This window comes from Lolium rigidum, chromosome 4 (genome assembly GCF_022539505.1).
Source record: "Lolium rigidum isolate FL_2022 chromosome 4, APGP_CSIRO_Lrig_0.1, whole genome shotgun sequence".
Classification (NCBI taxonomy): Eukaryota; Viridiplantae; Streptophyta; class Magnoliopsida; order Poales; family Poaceae; genus Lolium; species Lolium rigidum.
In genome coordinates, this window is record NC_061511.1 from 162,869,849 (window position 1) to 162,878,600 (window position 8,752).

Consider the following 8,752-nt stretch of genomic DNA (forward strand, 5'->3'; position numbering starts at 1 on the left):
GCAATCCACAAGACTTCATCAAGCAAGCACAATCAAGAAAAGCGTTTCATCTTGTTGTGATCAAGATCGTCTTCATCGAGCTCAAGAGGAACGCGCAAGGTTAAGGTTTGCTCTTGATAGGGTTTCTTTCTCACCGGTCTCATAGTGTAGTTGGAGACCGGTTTATAGTTTAGTTGCCGTACTATCAAGAGGGCTCTCGAGTGAGTAACTCGATCGTATCGTTCGGAGAGAGCTCAAACCTTTGCATCCTTGCATCATCTTTCTTGGTTGTTATTTGGATCTTATCCATGTGATGTTTTGGAGCTCGTGCTTATTCTCATGACAAGCTCTAGTTCATCGAAAACGGATTTTGCATAGATCACTTGTTGCGTTTTCGAGTTTGGTGATTTTCTCTGTTTCTCATGTTGAGGTGTTGCACCTCTTAAAATAATAGAAAATCACCCCCAACTAGTTTCCATATTTTCACTTTTTGTTGAGTAGCTCTTGTCGTCCTCTTTCCAACAAAATTGGTTTCGTCTTAATCCGAGTTTCCAAACTCTAGATATTGTATTCTGAAGTTTATCTTCTATTTGATTTAAAGAAAAAAGATATAGAGGAGGCAGCCGGCACTACCGCCCTTGGTGGGCCGGCAGTACCGCTCGGCCCACTCCGGCACTGCCGGCTCCCGCGCGCTGCTCTGCCGGGCCGCGCTGGCCGGCACCTCCGGCCCGTCCCCGGCGGCACCGCCGGGCCGGCCCGGCTCGAGCCGGCCCGCCGCGCCGCTCGCCCGCCTGCCGCGCGCTGCTCCGCTCGCCCGCCGCGCGCCGCTCGCCGGGCCCTGCCGCGCGTCGTTCGCCCGGCCCGGCCGCGCGCCCGCTCGCTCGCTCCCGCGCGCTTGCTCGCTCGCGCGCCGCTCGCTCGCCGGCCGCGCTGCCTCGCTCGCGTGCGTGCCCGCACCTTTTTCCCGCTAGCGGCACTGCCGGCCTTAGCAGGCCGGAACTGCCGGGCTTTCCCTGGACGAGCCCAACGGGCAGAAATCCTGCAGCCCCTTTAAATAGTCTTCTTCCTCCTCTCGTTTTTTGGCTGCTTGACACACTTTTTGCTCTCCTCCATTGCTAGTTTTTGAGAGCTCCCTCTACCTCAAATCCCTCCAATGATTCTTGAACCTTTTTAAGGGAAAAGGAAGAGGAGATCTAGATCTACAATTCTACCAATCAAATCCATCTCTTTGTGAGTGGAACTCTCTAGATCTAGATCTTGGTGTTCTTGGTGAATCCCTTTGTTCTTCCTCTCTTATTCCCCCAATAGCTTTTGTAGCTTTGTTGGAATTTGAGAGAGAAGGACTTGAGCATCTTTGTGGTGTTCTTGCCATTGCATTTGGTGCATCGGTTTGAGTTCTCCACGGTGATTCGTGGAGGTGAAAGCAAGAAAGTTGTTACTCTTGGGTTCTTGGAACCCTAGACGGATTCTAGGCCTTTGTGGCGTTTTGTTGGGAGCCTCCAATTAAGTTGTGGATGTGTGCCCCAATCTTTGTGTAAGGCCCGGTTTCCGCCTCGAAGGAAATCCCTTAGTGGAACCGTGACCTAGGCCTTTGTGGCGAGGGTCACCGGAGATTTAGGTGAGGCGCCTTCGTGGCGTTCGGTGTGTGGTGTGAGTACCGCATCTTGGGGTGAGGCCTTTGTGGCGTTGGTGTGCATCGAGCAACCACACCTCAAGGTGAGCCTCTTGTGGCGTTCGGGAGCACTAAGCAACCGCACCTCTCCACCGGAGATTAGCACTCGCAAGAGTGTGAACTCCGGGATAAATCATCGTCTCCCGCGTGCCTCGGTTATCTCTATACCCGAGCTCTTTACTTATGCACTTTACCTTGTGATAGCCATCGTGCTTGAAGTTATATATATCTTGCTATCTCATACTTGCTTGTATTGCTTAGCATAAGTTGTTGGTGCACATAGGTGAACAATAGTATATAGGCTTTGGGCTTGACAAAGTAAACGCTAGTTTTATTCCGCATTTGTTAAGCCCATCTCGTAAAAGTTTTAAATCGCCTATTCACCCCCCCTCTAGGCGACATCCGTGTCCTTTCAATGGTCCACCAAACAAAAGAAAATATATCTAATCAAACGTTTATTAGAAACATAGTACATACGTAAAGTCCCAAAAGAAGTACATGCACTCACACGATAAACGCACGCACACTTTGCCTACCTAGTAAGGATGACAATTTACCTATGGGATCCGTACCCACGGTTCCGTACCGCATAGGCATGGTATGGGCATACTGTTATTTATGGGTGGTACTCATATCTTATCTATTAAGTCATGGGTAGAACACATGTATATCCTTATACTTATACCCATGGGGTATACCCATATCCTACTCATTTATACTGATATGCGGACATGTGCAACTAAATAGCCGATTTATTGAGTTTGTGAACCTATGTTAAGTTGTCATCAATTATTAATATGTCATTTGACTCGTCTAATCTTGTTGACTTATGAGTTATGAGTATGTGATTGTGTTCTAATTTTTTTTATAATTGTTATATACTCAACTACATGTTATTAAGTTGAGATAATTATATTTTAATCAAATTTGCTATCGATGATGTAAAATTATGAATAACGTTGATATACCAGTTTGGTACCCAATTGGTACGGGTATCCGTCAGGTATGGATGCCGGTAGAATTCCATATCTATGCGTACGGATATGAGTATAATTTTCTATCCATCGACTATACGTGTATGGATATGGTATTGCTCTACCATGCCACGCTACCCATTGTCATCCTTAATACCTAGTGACACAATGTAAATGAAGCTGGACACGTAGCTTACATGTACGTCCTCACCATTATTTTCAGGTTCGAATCCTAAATAATTTACGAGTATATACACTTGTACTAGTTTTGTAGATATATAAGTATCTTTGGTCGATTTCCGCAAACAAAAAAAAGTATCTTTGGTCGATGAAACTGGTCAGACAACCAATGTGAACAAATGTGGCGCAGCCGAGCCGACGGAGGACACCGTGCACGCACAGCCAACGTCGGTCGATCCTACGCGCCCCTGCAATACCGCCCTGCACGGAAGCCCACAGGATGGATCGAGCTCGAGCAACGATGACACGACCAATAACTCGCTCGAGATCGATCGAGGGCGCCCGCCCAAAATATCTCCCACGACAGGAACACGGCACGGCACGCGCATCCGGCATCCAGCTACAGTAGCTACCTACTAGCTCGTGCCGCAGCCGAACCCACCCCAAGCATGGCAAATGACGGAGACGGGCGGCGTCTCCGGTTCGTTTTCGACGTCGCCGGCCGATGGCTCCGGGCAGTCCTGCCTGCCTGTGTAGCGTACTGGGACAAGATCGATCGGCAACTTAGATCGAGACAAATGTAGCTGCAGGCGAGGCCCCCAACGGCCGGCAATTAAGCGCAGCATTGGCGACGACAGCGGCCGAAGCAAACTGCAAGGAATCAATGCGGCGAAAACGCAGTGCCGGCCATCATTGGCGACGAACGACGGCGACGCTCCGGCGCCACCTCATCGGCAGACGGCAGGGGCAAGTGTAGGGCGGATGAACTAGCACGATCGCCTTCCGTTCGATCTTTGATGGCGCAAGCGAGGGAAGCGAGACCTCTTCGGCAATGGCAGCGGTGACCATCTGAAATGGGTAAATCTAGGACCCAGCCACAGACAGGCTCTACGCAGATCCATCTCTGACGAGCGAAGAAGTGAGGCGAGATACAGTGTAAGCAGAGCGTCCCTACCAGTCGACACTCGACACGTGTAAGCGCGAGTAAATCCTCATCAATGCCAGAAGATGACTCGAGCAAACAGCCCCTTAAAATGGACAACGGGCAGGATCGGGAGACGGGGTCCAGCATCCGGCGACGGCGACCAGTTTCGTCGCGACGGTAGACACAGATCCGGTGCACTGCACTCTCTCCCTGCCGCAAGCAAACTGTCGCCACCATATATCTGAATGGATGGATAAATGGGGAGTGTGGTCCTATTACTAACGTCAATTTATGCAAGTTTTCTTTCGAAACGCCTAGTAGTGGGATAATATTCTACCCTACCCACTAGAAGTATCTTGTAGAACCGTTACGCCTAGTGCATGCCCCAAATGTCATGCTGGTAGTACTACACAAATGTGATTCAACAAGATATACAAAGAATAGATGGTGTATGAGATTCTACGTCCATTAATGTAGTTATGTAGAACCTACACAAAGTAATCATCTATCAGTTTCCTCTTCCATCTCTTCTTCAATAGATGGTGTTTGTGGCGTCAAAGTAATGGCGTCGCCTTCAACTCCGTCTTGCCTTCACAGAAAATACGTCGCAAAAAGAGAGAGGGACAAATAGTGACACCAACGATAACGTTCGAATGTTTAGCTTCCCGCCGCCAATTATTGCAAAGTCCATGTTCACCAAAGTCCAGGAAACAAGATAAAAGGTAAAATCAACAATATACAAACACTCCGAGGACTTGAACCTATTACTACAGCAAAACACATGTATAAACTTAAATCCCCTCGCAACTTGCTTTAACTAGTTGCTTTTAATAGAGACAAATCAAACCCTACTGCCAAGCACCGGCATCCTCTAACCCCATCTACACTGATGTTCCTCATCTTCGACGGTTTTCTAGCCATTTGGAGGTGGGGGAACCCAAGATCTTTATATAGCATGCAATTTTTTTCTATTAGTGCTAGGTGTGGATGTCCTTAGTGGCAGAGTCTCGGCGGTGGATGCGGTGCAACGTGTAATCATAATCTTGTGTCCATTACCATCCGACTGTGGTCTCCTTGGATGACATCGGGGAGCTAGCATTGTCTTGGTTTCTCCCATTTGCTCTGATGATTGTCAGCATGGGATTTTTCTTGATTCTCCTGTGATAAATGATTTTTTTTTTGACGCACTAGCCAACTATCCTACAAGTCTGAATTAATAGAAAGGGCTAGCAATGCAATATATTTCCGAGACCCCCCCCAGCCTCACGTTCAGGCCGGTGGACTTTTTTTCTTTCATGGCCCCAAACTATCGTAGGTTGTCCACATATATTTATTTTAATACCGCGTGGCTAGAATTTGAAATCTAGACCTCTGGCTCTAATATCATTTTAAATTGATGCACTACCTAATTATCCTCAAAGTACAAACTAATGTAAAGGGATAGGCAACACATTATATTTCCAACACAAATTAACAATCTAAACTCTAAGGGGTTTGTACCGGCACTGGTGCAATGATCTCAAATTACCACGACTTGTGGTGGATGGCTATTCAAACTATTAGTTTGTCAAGATTCTGCAAGTATAATCTTCCAGGAATTCCTTGCCAGATGCTCGGTATGTACGAGGATTGTACTTTTTGTCCGTGTTCTTGCTCTCAATTTCACTTTTGACAAACTTATATACACTATATTTTTGCAAAGGGGGAGCACTTTAAATTTTATTTTGTTTTCATCTATTGTAGTGTGGTTTATTTTCCTATTAGTTTTCCCCAAATACATTAATACTTTCAAAATGCATGAATATTTATTTTCTGATGTATGGATGTCTACTGTTTGAAACATACTTATTTTTCATATCTAAATATTGGACACATAAACTTTTACATGTTGGAGCATGAATATTTGGTTATTAGTTTTGACGTTTTTAACTTTTTAATGCATGAATATATTTTATATAAATTTTTCAATTTGATTTTTTTCATTATATTACATTTCAACTGACTATTTTTTGAAACATATGAACAATTTGCACAAACCAGAACTTCATTTTGAAGCACATACTACTTTTAATGCATGGATATTAATATGATTTCAGTTTTAAACTGACAAAGAAAGTAAGTAGACTGTAAAATTAAACTGCTAGATTTGTTACAAATAGAGAATTATAAATATTAAAAAATATTACTAGCCTCTAAGAACACGGCTCATGCGAAAATTTGAAGCTTCCCTATTGCCCGTTGTGAGAGAGGCAAATAGTAGCCCCCTATTCAAAACCTGGAGCGACAACTCCGGCTCTTCATGCATGCCACAGATAGCGCACAAAAGAAAAGAATCCTAGAACAAAATGAGAAGTTGATAAAAAACTTGAAGGGTTAATTACGCATGCTTAGTATTTTTAAGCACGTCGAGGCTAAGTAGATTAAGTCAGAGGGCTTCAACAAAGTGTGATTCATTTAACAACCGATTTTTATCTTCCGCCTAAAATATATTTACATAATTCTTATATTTTATTTAATAGGTGAAACTACCATGACTTGGACATAAGAAAACTCTAAAAACTGTAGAGAGTTTAAGAGTTGCAAATATGAAATAAATTACTAAAGAAAAAAAAACCCATCTACTGCCAGCAGATATCTTATTTATTTTCATTTTTGTTATGTAACTTTTCGATTGCAGTTTCGTTGATTGAATTTTCTATTGTATTTTATTGAATCCGTTCAATTTTTGTCCATTTTTTGACAATTAATATCATATTTATTTATAGTAGAAAATAGTACATGGTAGAGATACATGAGGTGTCTTGAGAAATTACAAAATAAATTCTAAAAAAATCTAGCAATTTTTGAGGTCTTTAAAATCTCTCTTTTTTCATGAAGTAATTTTATACTTTTCTAAAGGCAGCCGAATGTATATACCAAACCAATGATCTGTAAGTACCAACGAAGGTTCACACATAACTTATGTGCCTAATGCCAAGGCTATGTGCATGTGTGCAACCATTAACATAACCAAACAACATCGACAGGAGTACCAATAAAAATATTTCTGGGAACAATAACCGAACTTCCTTGTCTAAAGCGTTGTGGAGACTATTATATGAACCACCATTGTCGAAAACGTAAATTTAGGACAAAATTTTTGAGGACCATCCTTCTCTTGACAACCTTGATAGAATTCTAAAACAGATCTGGTGAACCAAGATCCGAAAGATGGTATCTATGAAATTTTAATCAGTCAACAACATCATTGATGTCTGAAAAATATCTCATCATCAGATGAAGAAGCGAAGGTCACTTATTGTATACAATGCTATCTCCAGGAAATAAGATGGTTACCAAAATCCTGAACTAATCCTCAAAACACTATTTTATTAAAAACTTAACTCATAGGCCGGGTTTCCCACCCCTCCTAATGTCGATAAGGTTGGCTGGAGTCTGGAGGAGGAGGGGGGGGGGGGGGTCTAGATTTTATAAGGAGTTCAGGCCTTTGTCTCTGCGCTTATTTTCCTCTTTCCGGTACTGGGCTGTTGGGCTTATATGATATATTCATGGGTTGTGTTTGTTCTGTTTCCTGAAAAAACAAACCGATTCTCTTCCTAAGAGAATTTTTTTTCCTGCAGCTCGCGTTCCTTCCAAATCGGCATTTGCTTCCTAAGATGCTAGTGTGAGGATGAAGTTTTGCCACTTTCGCTGCCTCATAATATCTTCATATACATAGCTAGAAATAAGTCGGTGATTTGGTCGCACACATTCTGCATGGAAAGCCGTAAATGTGCCTACCTGAAAAAGGAGCAAGAGATACACCTGATCGCCATTTGCCATCCTATCAGCTGCTGGCAGAGATTTGAGGAATAAGCTTGATTCCCCTTTCAAGATTTACTATAGACAAACTCGATACCGTGCGCATCCATGATGCCCGGCCTATATATAGTGCCAATGTAGCGCATGGTATAGCCAAAGAAACATACCCACTGAAATCAACAAGTATAGACACGCAGCGTTCTCTGTCTGTTGTCTGTCCACCGAGGCCGAGGCTATGGCAATTCGCGTCTTCCTAGTTTTCCTCGCCGTGCAGGTGTGCCTGGTTCTGCTAACGATGATGGCGGCGGCGCCGACGGTCCAGGCCGCCAGACCCGGCCCCTCCGGGCCGTGGATCTGCTGCCTCAACAACCCCATGTGCTGCGCCCCCAACGACGTCGGCCCCCTCGCAGGCGTCATCGCCGCCAAGCCTTGACCGTCGTTGCTTCGCTCCATCGATCTCCTCCCACTCCCAGCGCTAGTAATCCGGCCGGTGAACGTGTGTCTTCCGAGTAATGTCATTTGTAATGGTTTACTTTGCTAATAAAACGGGAGGAGCTTCTTATATGATTCAATCTGCTTTCGAATATATATTGATTGTGCTGCCAAGATATTCAGGACGTGTTCTGAACTTCTAATACTTCAACTATTCGAAAACTAATGAGTTGGATTTTACCAGATTCGCACAGGGAGATTTTATAATTTGATATACACTTTTCTCTACATCTCTATTATTTGTCACATGATCACTGGAATACTTCAAACGGAAATCGAACTACACGTAGCTCTTTATTTTCAAACATTTATAATTTGAGTTTTAAAGTTCTAAAAAATCTGGAGCAAAATTCTAGCTAATGATGTATACTACTATGGTGTAAAATCTCAGTACAACTGCTTCATATTCTAGGCTACACAAAAATGACAAATTTATACTGAACGGTGCACATTTCACTATAAAATTTCTCAGATTTTATCAATTTTGTGTAGCCTAGAAAATCAATTTGTATTGAGATTTTTTTACCATTGTACCATTCATCATTGGTTACCTGTACAAATTGTCTGGGCCTTGACAATAGAAAAGAAGTCGCCTAAGCTATAGCAAGTACACAATTCTCTTATTTTGTGGATTAAGTCAAAACTGGGTAGTGATGATAAAAGACTGAAGTAGAAAATAGTTCAAATCTTTCTGAAGCATATTCCAAACAACACAAATAATATCTCCTT